The sequence below is a fragment of the Argentina anserina genome, chromosome 7 (assembly GCF_933775445.1).
Source record: "Argentina anserina chromosome 7, drPotAnse1.1, whole genome shotgun sequence".
Lineage (NCBI taxonomy): Eukaryota > Viridiplantae > Streptophyta > Magnoliopsida > Rosales > Rosaceae > Argentina > Argentina anserina.
Window position 1 is genome coordinate 520369 of NC_065878.1, and position 20126 is coordinate 540494.

The following is a 20126-nucleotide window of genomic DNA, read 5'->3' on the forward strand; positions in this document are numbered from 1 at the left end:
AATGGTTTCTTGTACATACTTGTTTGTGTTGACTATGTTTCGAAATGGGTGGAAGCAAAGGCCACCCGGACTAATGATTCTCGAGTTATTGCAGATTTCCTTCGTTATAACATTTTCTCTAGGTTCGGTATGCCGAGAGTTATCATTAGTGATGGAGGATCTCACTTTTGCAACCGGACCATTGACGCGTTGTTGAAGAAGTATGGAATCAAGCATAAGGTTGCTACGCCTTATCACCCCCAAACAAGTGGACAAGTGGAGCTATCTAATCGTGAGATCAAGAGAATTTTGGAGAAGTCTGTTGGACCATCACGCAAGGATTGGTCTCAACGATTGGATGATGCTCTTTGGGCCTATAGGACGGCATACAAGACTCCTCTTGGCATTTCACCAATTCGATTAGTCTATGGCAAGGCGTGCCATCTTCCTGTGGAACTTGAACATCGTGCATGGTGGACTGTGAAGAATTTTAACATGGACATTGATGAGGCCGGATTGCATAGGAAGTTACAATTGCATGAGCTTGAAGAGATTAGAAATGAGGCCTATGATTCGACAATGGTTTACAAGGAGAAAATTAAGACATTCCATGACCGCATGATTAGGAAGAAACACTTTGTCGTTGGACAGAAAGTTCTTTTGTTTAATTCTCGACTTAAGTTGTTTCCTGGTAAATTACATTCTAGATGGATAGGTCCTTTCATTATTACTAACGTTTTTCCTTCTGGTGCTATCATGAAGCCTTATTTGGAGAATATGGAGAATTATGTGATTGAGGAGACGTCTCTCCTTGATCCTACGGCAAGCAAGTGATGTTTTGGAGATAGTCTAGGCTATAGACTCTAAACTTAAGCCAAGAAGGAGTCATCAACGAGTGTTTGCATTTTCTTATCTCTTTTTAATTTTCATTGCTTATCATATTGTATATTGAGGGCAATGTAAGTTTTAAGTGTGGGATGTGTATACATAATTCGTTGTGTTTTATTGTTTGATGCTTATGTGTTTCAATTTTGTTGTTTTGATTTTCATTTTTAGATTGAATTTTCTGTTTTGTTTTTCGATTTTAAGTTGTGTTGTTTTTGTTCTGAGTCATAGGTATGCCTTTGACTGTCTAGGATGAGATGATCTTTGAATTTATGGTTGATAGATGATCATGATATTGAATTGAACCTACTTGTTATTTGATGGTTAATCGATGTGTAGATTTTGTATGAACATGTAGTAGATGAGGATTTTGAAACTTAGGTACAAAATGAACATATTCCTTACTTGTTTGAATTCATGTAACCTATGTGAGTTTTGAGCCATATATGTGCCTTTCTTTGGAGAGTTTATTCTATCATTTCTTGGCTTTATAACCTCATTACATTTATTTTGATCAATTCATATGCCATAGAATTGCAGTGAATTAGAGAATGCTAGAACTTACGTTGTGAACTTTCGAAGCTTTATGTCATAATATACTCTGATTTTGAAAAGGATTTTTGGATCTTTTTAGGATTTCTACCACTTAAGCCAAAAAGCCGCATATCCCTATTTGAGCCATGCTTGGGACATCTTAGTGTTAACCCCGTTTGAGCCTACGTTAAGTCTTTTCTTTCATTACCAACATGTTATATCCTTGGTTAGTATAGTTATATCTCTACCTTGTCTTTGAGGCTTGGTAGAGCCGATTTTTGGATGTTAGTATGGAGTGATGATTTGATTCAAGTGTGGGGTTATGCTATTGTATGTAAGAATGCTGTGAAAAGAGTATGGAATAGAAAGAAAAATTGATTGATGCCGTGTGAAAAAGAAGAAGAAAAAGTATAGATGCACGGTTTGCAAAAGAAAAAAAATGAAAAGATTGAATGAAAAGATGTCACGGCACGTCACTTGTTTATGTGAATTTGGAGTTGTGTTGTATTTGTTGAAAGCTCAATAATGTTATACTTTAGCCTTTATTAATTTTCACAATGTTTAAAGTGAAGGATGGGTCCAACATGATGATATTTGGCCATTGTTTTATGGAGTATGACGACATAAGGTGGATATTTTGCTCTGCTAAGTCTTGAGGATGACCTTTGTGATTCCTTTACCCTGAAAAATGATATCATGTCGAGCCTATGCCTACCATTTTCTAAAGATGCGCATGATTCTTAAAATGAGTAGCTCTTGATCTGTGGAGTTTGTTTCATGAGTAAGCATATGGTTTGGGTTCATTTGTGCATATGATTGGTATCTTTCATGAGGGTTTCGATTTCACTATATGTTTATAACTCTTGTGTGTGAAAAGCTTTTAAGCATATGCCATGTTCTTGAGAGAAAAGATTTGGAGTGCATATCCCTTGTGAGTTGAATTTGAACTTGTTTTGAACATGTTGAGATGAATATCACCTTTGTTTCTGTCATGTCTTACTTGTTAAATGAAATCTCATGTTTATTAACCATTGAATCCATCTTATCTATTTCGATTGAGTGTTATTCTTGATGCTATGAGTTTGAAGATCTTTAAGACAAAATGTTGAAGGCATTAGTATGTGTGTCGTTAGCATTAGTAGTGTCGTTATTCTTGTTTTTGTTTTATGTTTTGATTTCCCTTTTTAGTGTTTGCTAAGGGACTAGCAAAGTTTAAGTGTGTGGTTGTTAATAGGAGCACAAAGTGTGACGTTCTTAGTGTTTATATGCCCTATTCTTATGCTTTTTTACTTCTTATTTAGTTGTTTTAGGTTCATATTTGTCATTTGTATGTTCTAAGTAAAGCTATGCCGAAATTGAATGAATTGATGATGAAATTGTGCTAAGTGATAGAAATCCTTATTGAGCTAGGATTCCTTACTCGACTAGGACTCTACTTTCCTATTTTCATTCTTTCATATTCCTTACTCATCGATTTCTTTTCAGGAAAGACAAATCATACTTGGAAAGGAAGTAGTGATACCATGATGCATTCCTAATGAGACAAGGAAATCATATCCGAGTTGAAGAAGGAGAAGAAGAGGCCGGCCTAGCTATTCCTAGTTGAACAAGGAGAGATGCCGTGCAGCCCATATGTGTTCTCCCTATTGGACTTGATTTCCCACATCAAGTTGGATTTAGAGTACATGAATCAAAGTCCATAACAAATAAGATTTCAGCTTCCCAATTAGATTCTACCTCCTTAAGGGACGGCAAGAGGGCTTCATTGACTCTTATATATAGAGGCTCGGCCTCCCCATTCATTCATCATCAACCTTGCACACAAGCACAAGCCATAGCTCTGCCGAATTAGTCCCTCATCCACCAAGAAATCCTAGAATCGAAATTCATCCTTTTTCCATCCTTTTGATTCGAAGCAAGTAACCTAGGATCTTCGTTTGCTTGGAATAAACCCCGTAGGATTATTTCAAAGTGTAACTCTATGATCTTCATGTTTTATTTCGGTTTTATATGTTCTTGTTCTTGGATGATTTCTGTTTTTATTTTGTTAAAGTTTAATTCAATCTTGTCTATGAGATAGTTGTGACTTTCGAATTGTGTAATGATATGGAAATTTTGATTTCTCTTCAATGATTTCTGTTATGATGCCATGAGGTCTTGTTCTATGTTCTTGATTAAATTTTGGTGTGTTTTTATATTGCATGTGTGATTAAGACAAGTAGTTGATGTTGCATATGTTAATCATTCAAAGTTAGTAACGATTATGATACAAGTAGTGGATTAATTGTTCTTTGGTTTTTCCACCGAATTTGATTCTAAGTTCGGCATTGGATAGGTACTTAAAACATGTTGATTTCTCTATGTGATATGTAATTGCATGATGAATTGGTATGTTAGATTTCGTAGCAAGACAAGTAGTTAAGCTCGAATGTATCCATGTATTAGGAACCAAGTAGGAACTTGATGCATGATCGAACTTAGTTTGAACCTTGATACCTACGGCATGAACATGATTGAGAATAGAATTCGATGGCTTTGTTCTTACATGATTTGTTTGGTGATTGCTTATGTGTTGGTTGGTTGATCACATGTATATATTAGTTTAGGTTTTATTTTCTGTTTTTATCTTTCAATCCGATCATATAAATCAACTCCTTTATATCTTTATGAATTTGTGTTAATTGATATGATCCTAAGCCCTGGCTGGATCCCCGGTTTGTAAACTATACCCTCTTGTTTTATACTACTAATGATGTGTACATGGTTAAATATTGATGTCGAGTAATCGAGCAATCCATCAGGTAACTGGATTGTTCCTTGCCCCTGTATTCTTGTTGTACAACCTTATACCTACTTTACTCTCCAGAGCTCTTAATTCTTAAACTAGTGTGGTTCTCATTTATATTATCCACTGGCTATTGGTCTGTGTCATTGGAACTGGACACATGACTCCTTTGATTTGCTCCCCCTACCGAAAATTCTAGGGTACCGGGGGTACTGTATGCCGTGGTTCTTGTAATATTGTAGCCATTAGATTATGTAATGGTTAAGAATATTCAAAAATAGATCTCACTTGTTTACCATGTCGCAATATAGTTAAATAATTAATTATGAGAGTTTATTCTAAAAAGGAAAATAATCAATGAGTTTTTTTATTACTAATTAACTACATCATTAATACTTTTTTGAAATAATTAAAACTGAGATCTATTTCAGGTAATATTTTCATTAAATAACATAATCACTTATATGAAGATATTATCTTACCTTGTAGGTGTGAACATTTACATTTAATCGGGTACTTACCACTTAGAATTATATTTACAAGTTTTGGAACCAATTTACATATGTTGCAATGAATATGTTGTTGTAGTGCGTAAATTTTCATTTTGTTGTGTACGTAGGCATGTGTCTTCTTTCTTGTAATAGAGTACTTGGTTGTGTAATTGGGTGATATTTTAAATTATTACATTTTTCACCACGTTATTACTAATATGGGGACAATTGATAAGATTTTTTGTAATAAATGTTATATAAATAATAATTACAAGGTCACAACATATTTACATGTTCATGACTCATTCTACAAATTTGAAGACAATTGTTTTGTACAAGTGGTATATTTACACAAAAGAGTTCATATGTTCTCATTTATGTAATAGAGTTTTCAGTTGTGTAATTAGGCGGTATTCTATGTTATCACATTTTTCACAACATTATTATGAATATAGGGATAATTTATAAAAGTGTTTGTAATAAATGTTATATAGTTGTAATTACAAGGCCACATATATATATATATATATATTTACATGTTCATGATTCATTTTATAAATTTAAAGTCAAATGTGTTGTAAAGGTGATACATTTTCATATGTACACAAAATAGTCCATGTGTCCTCATTCATGTAATATAGTTTTCAGTTTGTGTATTTGGGTGGTATTTAAAATAATTACATTTTTACAACGTTATTACGAATACGATGACAGTTGATAAAATAATTACCATATTTACATGTTCGTGACTCATTTTACAAATTTGAAGACTCATGTGTTGTAAAGGTGGTAAATTTTCATATTTCCACAAAATAGTCTATGTGTCCTTATTCATGTAATAGAGTGCTTAGTTGCGTAAAAATAACCTAATTATTATATTTACATGATTCACCATTGAATTAAGAGAATTACTACGATCCTGATCATAAATGATAATTTATCTCTTATTTGGTGTAATTAATATGTTAATAGCCTATATTACATGTATTTCAACAAAGTTACTAATATGACCACATATGTATTGTTAAATTGTAAAAAAAAAAATGTCACACGTCTGAATTTAAATGGGTAACATGATGACAGATTATTCAGGTTACAAAGATTTTGTATAAAAAAATAGAAAAGGGGGGTATGTGGTAGCGGTGGGTACCCTAGCCTGTCTCTGCTTCCTACGGTTAGAGACCAAGTTTAATTTCCTACTCAAGAACTTCACTGGTAACAAACCATATGATTCAGTCATTCATTTTGTTTCGCTTTCAATGAATTAAGAGGTTTGAATATCAGATGCTCTTGTTCCTTTTGTTTTATAAATACAGTTTAGAGCTTGATGTGTGAAAATATTCCATCAAATTAATTTTATGAAGCTCCTTTACAGTGACAGAAAATTTCAGTGTACTTCCTTACAAAGAGCTGCATTGTTTCATTGATTGACATATGCATCTTTATACTTCATGCACAATTTTACACGGAGAAACTGATTTGAACCTATCCTTTATTCATCTTTGGTTGTCCTGAAGTATTTATGTTCTTTGTTGAAGAGTTAGGGCATAACGATGTTCTGGGCATCGTTTATGCTCACCCTTTTGTTTTTCTTAAAATTCAGGTGGTGATTAGTTCAGTGTGTGAAGTTGGAATCGTTCAACTTTCTGCTACGCTTCGTTGGAAAAGCAAGTAATTTAGGTGAGGTTTAGGCTGGTCCATCCCATAAGTTTAGATATACATCGTAGCATATTAGTCTTTGGGGATAGGGTTCAACTACTTACCTGGGTGATGAATATCACATTGGGGTTGTATTTATTTGCTGTAATCTCCAGACTGTTCCCTATGTTCAAATCTTATCCATCAACCATTTAAACCGGTATATTATTGTGTCCCTCAATTATTTGTTCATGTGTATCTAGCTGGAATTCTTTATTTGCTGCATAGGCTTCTTGGTGGTTTTCTCTCTATTAGTATGCAAATCAAGGTTTTTCTTAAGTAATTGGTTTCCTAAGTTTAAACACTTGTGAGGGTGAAATTCTGCTGGTTCTACTGAATTTTTTGAAAAAAAAAAACTGTTGTTTTGCTCACTTTGTCCTTATTGTTACCCTACTTCCACACGTCCAATTGTCCTGAATTTTTCGTGTTGTTCCTATTATATGAATTATTGAATATCGACTGATTTGAAAATTTTTAGTTGATTTTTATTTATTTTGTTAAACAATGAATCCTCAGTGATTTTACAAAGACTTATCTGCGTTTGGGAAAAAAAAAAGTGAAGCCCTTTGTTGATTGTTCCGTATTGAACTCCCATTTGTTATAATTAATTTCCGTTCTTTATATGTGTAAAATTAGACTGCCTTTTGATTATTTTGAAACTAAATCCAAGTCGTTTGGACTTAAGACAAAAAAAAAATAAGTCAGGTGCATTCGAAATTTTAGTATGTTTCACCTTATCATGTTCATTTCTATTATGGAAAGTTTCAACCCCTTCTCTTTATAGATTAATGTCATAAGTCCCTCACGTCAATCTGCTCCTGCCTTATTAATCCATTGTAGTCTTTCCTACTCCGGCCTAATTTTCACACTCCCATGCTTGAGAACCCTAAAAGTTGCACCCGGGTTTAGGGGTGTGACAGTGTTGCACCGTCTGCATGTTGTCCTAAGAGCATCAACAGTGTGGATTTGTTTTTTACACTAAAATTTGGGTCCAAATGTGCCGGAATAGTGATTTGAGTCTCATCTGATTAGTGTATAACATAATTTATTCTTTTTGAGTGTTGTTGTGTTGTAGAGTTTATTTTAGAATTTTTTTACCCATATTTAGGATTAATATGCAAACTTTTCCATTGTATGGCATTATTCATATTTAAGTCTTTTGTTCTATGTTTAATGAATGTACTCGTATATGTGTGTAGATTTTTTTTAGATTTTTTATTTTTGAAAAATGAAATGAATTCATTTGGCATAAAGCCACTTCGAACGCAATACTCATTGACGACCACAAGGTTCAAGCATATAGGTGACAAGCCACCCCATACAGACACTAATACTAGGCAATAAAATGAAAGAACGAAATTCAAGAATTCAAACTAAACTGCGTCCAAAACAATGGACATAACTAAAGTTCAGAAACTAAAAGCAAAAGAAGCAAATAACTTCTCTACCTCGAAATTGAAGGAGAAAACCCCATCAAACTAAAGATAGAAAAGGATCCTTCCCATGGTGCCCAGAATCGGACCAAACCTACAAGTAAGAAAGCAGGAAAGATGAAATAACGAAGCCTAGCCCGAAGGAATGAGACCTGACAGGACTTGACCCGGATATCACCTTGAAATCTGAGGAGGCACTGTGGGGACCACCTTAGAGATGACTTTACTGAAAATTAACAAAGTCAACCCTATGATGGACTACCCTAAACATGAGGAAAAACAAATACATTTCTAAAATCAAATGTCAGCCTCAACTCCTGGAGCCATCTTCCCCCCCCTAAGGCAACAACCTCCTCAACAAAACACATCACAAATTTCAACTGAACTAATTGGCTTACCGGTAATCAGAGCAATCTAATACAATGAATTACAGAGGATATAAAATAGGAAGGTAAAGGATTGATAGAAGTGCATTTGTGACAAAATGGGTTTGTCACCAAAAGGGTAAATTCTAGTAGTGTCACCTTGTATTGGCTTTAGGTATATAACATATCTCCAGCTAGCTAGCGATCTCATAATCGACCCTAGTGTGGTGAATAAAATCCGAAAACTAAATTGTAAAATACACTTCCCCCAATGAATCGTAAACAAGTACGGTTCCCAATCCTATATATGAGGCTCGTTGTTATAAATAACCAAAGCCAAAGCCTCAAAATAAATTCAACAAACTCGACATGTCCCACATGTTGGAAAATGCTTAAACAAAATAAATGAAATAATATTAATATTAGAAATCCCATTTCTGGGTAGATACTCGTAATATTACAAAATCTTATTAATACGATATCTAAATTTCAATATCGAACAAAAGAAAATACCGTAATCCGACATATCCCAAAATATCAAATAAGGTGTTATATAATTCTCATATTTATTTCAAAATCAAATAACTAGAAATCAATATAGATAATCAAGAAAATAATAACTTCATATAACGCCAAAATTATTTAATTAGAAATAATCATGCATGCATTATATTTCAAAATAAAAGTCCACTCACAGTATGAGACCTAAGCCTGACGATGCCCGTAATATTCCTCGAGCGAACCACAACGTATCTTGAAGACCTATAACGTTAATGGGAATGTAAGTTCCACGTTCGAATAATTAATCTAATAAATCCTTAACTTCCAATAAATTTTAATCCGCTCAATACTTCCAGGAAGTAAACCAAACTTCACTACTAATACCGTTTTGATACTTCTAATATTATAGAAGAGAAACCGAGGAAATCTGACGGCGGATTTCCAATAATTGCATCTTAGATAATATCCATCACTTGATTATTACCCAATAATCTCCAAACTTCACCAAATTACACATATTATATATCCAAACAATCGTCTCGATGAGCACTACTCAAAAAGCTAACCCTTGAGTTCGGAAACCACGGACGCGCTGCCGGTCTCCGACTCCGAATCAGGGTGCATGGCATATATGAATCTCTTCATTTCAATGAGACTAACAACTTTCATAACTAGCACAAAGGCCAAATTCGAGTGTAGAAGGTCCAATTTACCTTGAGAAGAAAAAAAATCCCAATTCCAAACCCTAGAACAATCATTTCATCGATTCTCTTTCCTCGGGTTGAATTGAGCCATGAAATTTGGAGGTGTTGTAGAGCATGACAAGGCACACAAAACCCGATTTGGCCGGAGTTGGCCGGAATTAGAAAAATACACCGAAAAAACTTCATACCTTGTTTTGTTCGATTCGTGATGTACAATGAGTTATAGGTTGCAAGCCATATATGGTTGGAAAGCTTATTCGACAACGAAGACAACGAGACCAATTTCACGGCCATAAGTGGCCTGAAAACGTCGTCGGGGAAGCTGGGATTTTTTGGCACATTTCCAAAAATGGCAGGTTGCCATTTTCAACTATTTCTCAAAATAGAAAGTTTCTATTTATAGGCGTAGGGTTTTGAATCTAGTTACTAAAATGCCCCACACTTCAAACTTTTATAACTTCTTCATACACACTCCGAATAAAGTGTGTCACGTGTCTACGGACTCATTTTAACGTTCTCTACAACTTTCGTGAAGATAGTTTCCTCAAATAAGAAACTATAATAAAAATTCAACTTTTGAGCTTATTAAAACCTCGATTTACCGTCTCATAAACCATAAAATGAGTTTGAATAGTAAAACTCATCACTCAAGTAAAAGTTAATTGAGAAGCAGGTGATTTGGTTCGGTATGTATCAAGACCCGTGACTCCACTTCGCTCCCTCACCCATAACAGATCTGAACCCGATTCAACCACTATGGAGTTACCTCCGCCACGCATTTCGGTGGTTGGCATGGCCTTGGGGCCATGGTGAAGCTGATAGAGACTCCGCCACAGCTAAAAGCTTTGAGACACCGCTGCTAGGTACACCGCCCTACTCGATCAAATTGGCGTTGCAAAGTTGCCACCGGACCACCGAGCATTGTTGCTTCCACTGCCTTTCTACCCTATACGAAACCACGTTGTGACACCGCCTTTGTCCCTTTGAGTCTCCTTGATCCCAGAACCCAGGCAAGATGAAACAAGAGTTTGCCACCACCCCAGCCTCAGCGCTGTGAGCGAGCACTGCTAGAAGAGGAGCACCACCACCTAAACCACACCACGAGCGTTGCCCTGCGCAAGCACGCCACCGCCTTCACAAAACCCTAGGAGGGTTTTGGTTTCTGCTCCGAGAAGGACGGAGCTCTTTACAAAGCAGTCTCTTATTCTTTCATTTTAATTAAGTTCACAACAAAAATTAATATTTATATTATCAAACAAAAAATAAGCAAAATATCCCCATTCCAGAATCCTCTCAGTAATAGCAAATAAGGTTATTGAATAACAAACACGTGCTTCATGATTTGCTCTATTATGATTGATAAATAACTAAAATAAGGTATGGTGGTGGCAGACATAAAGATGGCATTAATCAAGTAGTGGAACCCAGGGAGGGAGACGATACTATGATGTGTGTAAAAACCCGTCACAATATAATGCAGAGGATAAGATAGAGAACCAATCTTTCACAAGGGAATCTTTAAGGATCATAAAAATAACTTACTTTAAATTTGTAACTTCAACCACATTTTTACAAGAGTAACCCGAATGTCAGGATTTTGTCGTAATAATATTTTGGACAAATTATAAAAATGTACCATCTCCAACTTATATTAGAAAAAATGTCACTATTTATGAACTAATTATAAAAAAATCATCACATTTAAGTGAAAATTAGAAAAACAAATCAACAAAATTAGAAAAAAGTCATTTAAAAATATTTTCTGGACTATTTTGACATTTCTTACTTTTTTTTTTCTTTTTCTAATTTCGGCCATAACTTTCCCGTCCGGCGATAGATTTTAACGAAATTGATACCGTTAGAAAGATCTCACTTCCCTCTTTCATTTGATATACTACCCATTCCGAATCGACCAACCGTACAACCATCACAAAGGGTTGCCGCCATCGATGGCGGTGCTCCAAGTAATTCTGGCGAATCGAAGCTCAAGGTTTCCTAATTCTAGCTATTCTCTTCATTTTGAGCATACTTATACCAATCTCATTTGAATTTTAACAAAATTTCGCATCTTTCCACATTTCCTCTCGGCATGTGACACCTACTGTCACAACCACTGTCACACTACCTCTTACAATAACGGTCACACCTACTGTCACAACCGCTATCACTCCCACTGTCACAGAAGGTGTCACACTATCTATTTGCACTAACTGTCACACCCACTCTCACAACCTCTGTCATACTACCTGTCACAACCCTAGTCACACTACCTATCACGTACTGTCATACCCTCTGTCACGCTACCTGTCACAACCTCGGTCACACTACCTATCACACTTGCTGTCACACCCTATGTCACACTACCTATCACAACCCCTGTCACACTGCCTGTCACAACCCCTGTCACAATATCTATCACACTAACTGCCACACCGTTTTTGTGTGACTATGTTGTGAAAAGAAAAGGAAAAAGAAGAAGAAGAAGATGATGATGATGAAGAAAATGACTAGAAATAACAAACTGTTGTGATCTTGAACTAATACATATTGACACTTTATGTTGTAGTACAAACATCGCCAATCAGACTGTCTGTCACACTACTTATCACACTAGCTATCACACTGCCTATCACATTATCTATCACAATACCTGTCACACTACCTATCACAGTAACTGTCACAACACAAAGTTAGTGTGACGGGTAAACTGATACTCACACTACCAACCACACTAACTTTGTGTTGTGACGGGTATTGTGATAGATACTATGATAGGTAGTGTGACATGTAACTTAACGGTAGTTTCTTGCGTGGCCATCCTTGACTATGCCCATAGCTTCCTCTTTGCTAGATTCCTTGTTCTTCAACCATTGAGCCTTAAAAAATGTCTTATTGGGCACCTAGAAAAATGATCTAGGCACCCATGTCAAACCCAGAATCACGTCGACGACGTTCTGCCATACCGCCACCAACGAAATGCTTGCCATCTTTGAGAAGAAGACCACCCAAATCGACTGGAGCGCAAGCCAGCGCATCTTCTGTAACGCAAGCCATCAACGCCGGAAATCGGCTCACGCGCCGGCACTAAAATTCCCAAAAACCCAGCAATATTCTGTAACACAAATCAGCTTCAAACCTCTCCCCTTCCAACCTCCACATGTCCTCAATCTTAGCCCACAACCGTTCCAACGTCGACCTCCGCCGCTGCGTGGCCGGTGTGGCTCTTCTTGATCTTCATCGGAAAATCCAAGGAATATGACGACGGCCGTCAAAGAGCAACGCCATTGAGTATCATATGGGCTTGTTCATCGGAGTCAAGGTCCGTCGGAAGGCCTCATTGATCAAGGAGAGACCGGATGATCGACGGGATCGATGCTTTGAAATCAAAAAGTGGAGAAAAGGAAAGTTAACTATTCTGGGGAGAATTCTTGGGAGAGAGGGTGACAACGTTGTAGTTTTTACAAAAATTAGGAGTAACTGTTTAAGAAGTCTTATTACGTGATTAAATTCTAATTTCTAAACCTTATTTGACTATTTTCTAATTTGATGTATGAAATGTGACTTTTTTATAAGAAGCCCTAATTCTTTCTCATAATCATTAAGAATTGATTAAAATTTAAATCCAATTAACGTTGACGTGATTAGAACCTAAAATATATATAACCAAAAATTCATACGTATACACTAGTTGGGAAGGCCGAAACTCTATAAAAAGGCAATCAATTCTGTAACATCATTATTTAGCTTTTCCATTAGCATTTCCCATGCTTATTTATCCCTTTTAATCGAAGCAGTTTCCGAGTGATTTCCTTTTGGTTCCGGTTCAGCTGCTTATCAGGTAATATATATCTATCTACTTAACTATATTTGAATGTATGCGTGTTAATTACTGAGGGATATGCTCATTTGATTCTTTTTTATGACAAAAGGAAATTTTTGTAGAAAAGTAGCCCAACGTACATGCATCTTGCTCACACTCTTTTGGCTATTAATGTACTTCAAGGCATGATGGTCGGTGTAAAGAACAAATTCACGTTGCACCAAATAATGCTCCCATTGTTTTAAGTCTCAAACTACGACATAAAACTCTTGAACATAAGTACTCCATCTTTGTCGAGCTTCGTTTAGCTTCTCACTAAAATAAGCAATTGGCTTCCGTTCTAGCGATAAAACAACGCCAACTCCCACACCACAAGCATCACATTCTACCTCAAAAACTTTGTCAAAGTTTGGTAAAGCTAGTAGTGGAGCTGTGCACAATTTGATATGACCCAAATCTTTTATTGTTTTATCTTTTTCTCGGAACGAGAGTCGTATTAAGTGTGACGACTCTAAAAGTTGACTTTTAATGCGTAAGATTTTCGGGAAAACTTCCTTCACGAAAGTTGTAGGGCCCGTCAATACGAATTCGTAGACATGCGGCACGCCTAAATCAGAGTCTGTATGAAAACGTTACGAATCAAGAAGTGTGTTGGGTATTTTGGAAATTAGTATAAATAGGGGGTGAAAATCAGAAAATGGGAAAAATTCGAAAAAGTCCGTATCGCGCCACTGTTCATCTCCGAAAATCCAGTTTTCTTCTCCGGCAGCGATCTCCATCGTCCGGCCACGGATTGGGACGCCACCGGTCCCGTTAGCTTCATCTCGTCGTTCTTCGGCAATCTACATCAGAGTTGCACCGCGTCGACCGTCGTGTGAGGAGCATCAAGGGCCGGAAGTTTATGCAGATTTTTCCGTCACTGTGCTATCTTTTCCGACGACTCTGGAGCTCGGGGCCGCTGCAAGTTGATGTGATCCTCCCTTCTCGCCGTGATTCGACCGGAGTTGGACGCCGATTCGAGCTGCATCACGAAATCGAATTCGGTGCACTATTCTGATCTTCCCCTATACTTTCCGGACACTTCCCGGCCGATCAGGGCTTCGATGTCATCGTGAAAAATGTTTGTTTTCTGATGATCTATAAATTTCATGTTAGGGTCGAGTTGATTTGGAAAGGTTGGAGAGTGGTGGCACGTGTTGCCCTTTTAGGAACAATGAGTCACTCCATCATGTAGTATACGTCGCCCACGTGCCACCACTGTGGCGGCGCGTGTTGCCCTTTTAAGAGCAGGGAGTCACTCCATAATGTAGTATACGTCGATACGAACTTATCAATATCTTAACTGTTAAATTTGGTTATCGTATGAGGTCGTGAATCTAGATTATCGTTGGTAGAGATAATGTGTTATTGACGTAAGCTTCGGTTCAGTTGATGTTGATGTTGCTCTCACGCCCCTAATTCGAGACCACTATTATATAGAAATATGGTTCCCGAATTAGAGGTGTGACCTTAAAACCAATAAATGTTTCTCAATAAAACTGATAGAAATATATGTATGAATAATACTTTTATTAAGAAACATAATCAGAGTTATTTTACAATACAACAGATTTAGAAAATACTGAAATTTAGCGAAGATATATGAGTCTCGCATTTATTGTCTTGAAATAATAATTGTAGAAAACCATCATTTTATTTAGTAGATTCATCACATTCCCCAAGTATCTACTCATTACCTGAAAATAAGATTGTGTAGCATCATGAGTAACACATGTCCAGTAAGTACATAATACATTCTTATAATAATTTGGCTAATGAGAAATTCAAATATGAATAACCAAGTAAAATGTACCAAGAACCAGATGTATTTGGTCACACGAATTCTTACTTATGCATATAGATATACATATCAGCATCAATATATTCAATAAATTGTGTGAATTTTCAAGAAAACTGGTAATTAATCACAAAGTCACTTCTTAGGATTCACGTTTACCCAAAACACGGATAAACATCAGCATACCGAGGCCAACACCAAAGTATGTATACTCAAGGTCAATTCTCCTATAAGTATAATAATGCACTATCTGTAGGGACTAGGGTCCCATGCTAACTCACAAAGCACAAAACAATTTTACCAGCAATTCACTTAAACATGGGGTAGTACTAATCACCCGGCTTCCCACCTCTAACTCAATAACGTCAATAGAATATCACAAAGTTTAGTAATTAAGACAATATTTAAATACTAAAAAAGATATATATAATCTTACACCAAGATATAAATACTTATCAATAACTCAATGTATGCATAAAATAAACAAGTTAATAAACTTCAAAGTAAATGTGGAAATAAAGTAAATATACTTTAAATTAAAAGTAATTAGATAATATTAGTTAGTAGTCAAATGATTAGTAGTCATTTCTCCCATAATAAGGAAAGTCTTTGTCCAAAGTAGCAATTGTCATTCAAATAATAGTGTCAAAATCCGTCAACTTCCCGTATCGATAATTCAATTAATAAACATCCAAATTAGGCAAGTGAGGAGTCTATATTCAAGGAATTTTCGTAATGAATCTAATATGATAAGTCATATAGTCCAGTTCAAAGTCATTGAGTCCAAAAAGTTCAAACACAGTAGCTGTGCAAAAACCGATCATCAAGTTATCATCTTAGATGTCTACATATTCTACTTGTAACAAACATTTTATCATTTCTTCTGAAACTTTCCAGATTTAAAGTAGATATCTTATACTTTAATTTGATATAAAGTTTGTGGAAAATAGTTAAGAAATGAGTGAGATATGAGTTTTTAAAATTGTGAGTGCTACAAAAGATTTTCAGTTAGTTTATTAACTCTAACTTTGATTAGCCATAACTTCTTCATTTCTAAACATTTTTGACTGATTCAAAAGACTAAATTGAAGGATTTTTCATGAGTAATTTAATGATATTGTTACCTTAGACAAAATTAGATGTTATAAAATACGAATATATAACTCTTACCAAAACATGGTAATTTACATTTTATCCTTAGCTATGCACTTTGATAAATCTTAAAAGCTAAAAGATTAAAAGGATGTATGATGTACTTACCTTGATGTTTCAGGGGTGAAATGAAGGTTTTGAATTGGATTCAAAGTTGGATTACTTTAGTAAAGAAGAAACTTTTTTAAGAGAGAAAGAGTGAAAGCTAGAATTTTAGTTTGAGAAACATTTGATGGTTGAGTTTTCTATCAACTAAGGGAACTCTAGACTTACATGATTTCTGATTTTGAAGTGTGAAGAAAACTTGAGGCAGCTCACAACTATAAATAGGCCAAGAAGGAATACAAAACTTCAAAGAAAAAAAACTAGTGTGATATGGTAAAACATAAAAATAAATCAGCTAGGTTAAAAAAATATTGGCATAAGGATTATATATATATATAACAAACACATTTATATGTGTTATTCTAAAAAGTAAAGGAATTTAGTATATTCATTTCATAAGGTTTTCAATATATTTGCACTATCTAATATTAATATAATGCATAAAAGATAATACTATTAGTATTAGTCTTAAACTCGATTACAAAGTATCAAGTATATGCAAGAATATGAGCTAACGTATTCAAGTCATGGTCTAATACTTACAAAGAGAAATTTTCTATCTTTGAAAGTATGTACCTTAGCACCATTGGTTTCTAAAGAGAAATATTAGAAGAAAATTTGAATTAATTCTAAGTTAATATAACCTTAGAGTACTAAATAGTAAATACTAAATTTCGGGGTATTACAGTCTACCCACCTTAAAAGAAAATTCGTTCTCAAATTTTACGTACTTTGTTCCATTTGTTCTATGAACAAATGCGGGTGTTTCTTTCTCATTTATGATTCTAACTCCCATGAAGCCTCGTTTTCATCATGTTGATTCAATTGTATCTTCACCATTGGAATTTCCTTAGCACTGAGTTTTCTTACTTCCTTGCCTAATATGCGAACATGTGCTTCGTCATATGTGACATCCTCCGTGAGTTCTATGGTACTATTGCCTATGACATGGGAATTTTCTGGCTTATATTCCTATAACATAGATACATGGAAAACGTTATGCACGTAGGAAAAATGTTATGGTAGATCTAGTCGATAGGCTAAATCACCAACTCTTTTTATAATTTGGAAAGGTCCAATAAACCGCAGTGACAACTTGGCAATCTTTTTTTCCAAAACGGACAATGCCTTGTATGGGTGAGACTTTCAACAAGACACGATCTTCGACATGAAAATCTACATTCCTCCTATGTCGATCGACATAGGTCTTTTGTCGACTATGTGCAGCTTTCAAGCCTTCCTTAATTTAGCAACGACCTCCGCAAATGCTTAACTACATCAGGTCTGGGAAGAACGGCTTCGCATACTTCAGCCCAACATATTAGCGTACGGCATGGTCTCCCATACATAGTGTTATTAGTAAATGACATTTTGAAGGGGAAATGGAATGACTCCCTAAAGTCATCGGTCTTCATTCAGTTCATTGCCAGTAATACCAAACCCTACATTTTGCTTGAAGGCTAGGAATCAATGGTCTGGTATATATCCATATTGATATTCAATAACAACTTAAACCCTAGAACAAGCTTTAAATAGGAACTACTGTCAATTTCTGGCTCACATTCTTCAACTGGTTCCCTCTCTACCGGTTCATTAACTTGTAAATCTGGCAACTCCGGCTGATCTATCTCCTCTTGTATAATCTCGAATGTCATAATTGCTTGTCCCCGTCTATAGTCATGACCTGGTTGATATTGTTTGTCACAAAAAAAAACATTGCTGCCTTGCACGATGCTCTTGGAATTCAGCTTGAATTAACCATTTCACTAGTGGTTGAGGTTCTGGTACTCGTGGTGGCTGCACCTCCCCCCCTTCCCCCATTGTTAAACACCGCCAACCCCCGGTTGTGCCCAGTAAGTAATAGGCGTGGTGGTACTAGCCTGGTAACCACCGCGCGCTCCGCCGCGAAGTTGGGCCTCTTAAGACTCATATATGTGCGCCAAATCACAAGCGGCATACAATGTAACCAGCCGTTGAGCCCGCACATGAGCGCGTATTCCCTCTCGTAGAACCCCCAAGAAAAACGAGAGCAACGCATGAGGTTGGAACCCAGGAGCACGATGCGAAAGCCGCATAAACTGGTCAATATAATTATAAACAGATCCAGTTTGTGAAAGATGACCCAAAGCACCTTGATATTCAATGAGGGTGTGCTCACTGAACTCACGCATGAGTGAATCGACCAGACCATGCCAAGTAGCCGGAAAATCATGCCGGAACATGAACCAATGATCGGCAGCCCGCTCTGTGAGGTACATAGCCGCTATGGCGACGATTCTGAGGGACTTGGTAAAAATTGAAGTATTGCTTAGATTTGTTGAGCCACTCAACTAGATCATCCCCCCCCTCCAAAAGTTCCAAACTCTAACTTCATCTACCTCATCGATGGCAAGGTAGGATCTGCTTGAGGTGGAGGAAGGTTAAGTGGGTATTGGTGGCCGTAGTGAGGAGGTGGTGGGGGAGGTAGTTGCAACGGAGGTGGCATCTGGGTCTCCGTGGGAGGAGGAATTTGAGTGGGTGGAACCGGACTCAAGAATTGTGGGGCTAGAGTGGTCGAAGTCCCAGCGACGTTGTAGTATGATTTATAAGGGTAAAAAATTGGGTGTGAAGGAAGCATAGGGACTGGTCCATAAGACTGGTTAAAAGGATGAGCTCCAAAACTGGTGTGTTGATAAAAATGAGGTTCTAGTTAGGTAAACGAGAGTGATTGTGACCAAAGCTGGACTCCCCTTTCTCACTCACACGAGGCTGAGTCGAAGCACCCCCAAGGCATTACCAAGAGTAGGAATGTTGGTGGAGTCTGAAGAAGTGGTCACCGGTTTAGGGTTCGAGTTGTCTGCGTCACTGAGCCCCAGTATAACCTCATGGTCCCTGAGACGTTGAGCGTGGTATGGGTTCATAAGAGCCAAAGCCGCAACGTTTCCATGCGTAAAGAAGGGGTTAACTGATCTCGACAGTGGTGTAGATGGGGACGAGGGTGGGCGCAGGGACCACAAGAAAAGGCCATTGGCATCTGTTGGAGCAGATTGCTGAACACGCAAAGAACTAAATCCCTCATTGATTTCAGCGCAGAGAGATGCTAGATTCGTGCTATGCTGGACCAGAGAATCGCTGAGCGCCGCGATCTTAGTAGAGCTCTCCTCCATGTGTTTGGTGGCCAGCTCTCGCTGCACTTGAAATTCGAATTCCACATCGGAGAGTTCACAGACGGTTGTCTAAAAACTACCGCTCGGCGGTTGCCGTGGTTTTCCCATTGAGGTTCCCCAATCTAAGGGCTATGATGCCACTTATTAGGGTTCTTGCCCTATTTGTGTATCAAAGAGAAAATAGATAAGTTTTTACGAGCAAGGAAACTAACATTATATTGATATTCGATAACGGCTGAAGCCCTAGAACAAGCTTTAAATAGGAACTACTGGTAATGAACACCAGATACGTGTCATCCAACTGCTCAGGAAATAGAAACCCTATTACAAATTAGATTTAAATAAAAGGCCCAATAGAAGAGCATGCAACTCATGCAGCCCAATCATGGATCAAGCTAGCCCATCACAGGTTGACTCACAACACAGCTGCGTGCACACTAGTGATAAATTGAGTATTGCATTATTTCCAGACAAGTAGGTACATACATAATTTAGATACGAATCTTTTTGTCAAAGTGAAACTTCAATAAACCAGGGCAAAGCCCAAAAAAAAAAGGAGAACAACACAGAGAACACAAACAAGAAGAAAGAAACACAAGATCACAGCAAACAACACAACTACCAAACTAAAGCAATAAAGCAGACAACAAGACATTAGGGCGGTCCTGGTAAACCATCGTTCCTCAACACC